Here is a 558-nt window from a genome sequence, read left to right as displayed (position 1 = left end):
TGTGTGTTACATGTATCACTGTCCTCCCTGTGTGTTATATGTATCACTGTCCCTCCCTGTGTGTTACATGTATCACTGTCCTCCTGTGTGTTATATGTATCACTGTCCTCCTGTGTGTTACATGTATCACTGTCCCCCTGTGTGTTACATGTATCACTGTCCTCCCTGTGTGTTACATGTAGCACTGTCCCCCTGTGTGTTATATGTATCACTGTCCTCCTGTGTGTTACATGTATCACTGTCCCCCTGTGTGTTACATGTATCACTGTCCCCTGTGTGTTATATGTATCACTGTCCCCTGTGTGTTATATGTATCACTGTCCCCTGTGTGTTATATGTATCACTGTCCCCCTGTGTGTTATATGTATCACTGTCCCCCTGTGTGTTACATGTATCACTGTCCCCCTGTGTGTTACATGTATCACTGTCCTCCCTGTGTGTTATATGTATCACTGTCCCCTGTGTGTTACATGTATCACTGTCTCCCCTGTGTGTTACATGTATCACTGTCCTCCCTGTGTGTTACATGTATCACTGTCCCCCTGTGTGTTACATGTA

The sequence above is a fragment of the Mixophyes fleayi genome, chromosome 3 (genome assembly GCF_038048845.1).
Source record: "Mixophyes fleayi isolate aMixFle1 chromosome 3, aMixFle1.hap1, whole genome shotgun sequence".
NCBI classification, from domain to species: Eukaryota; Metazoa; Chordata; class Amphibia; order Anura; family Limnodynastidae; genus Mixophyes; species Mixophyes fleayi.
This window is presented reverse-complemented; position numbering follows the sequence as displayed.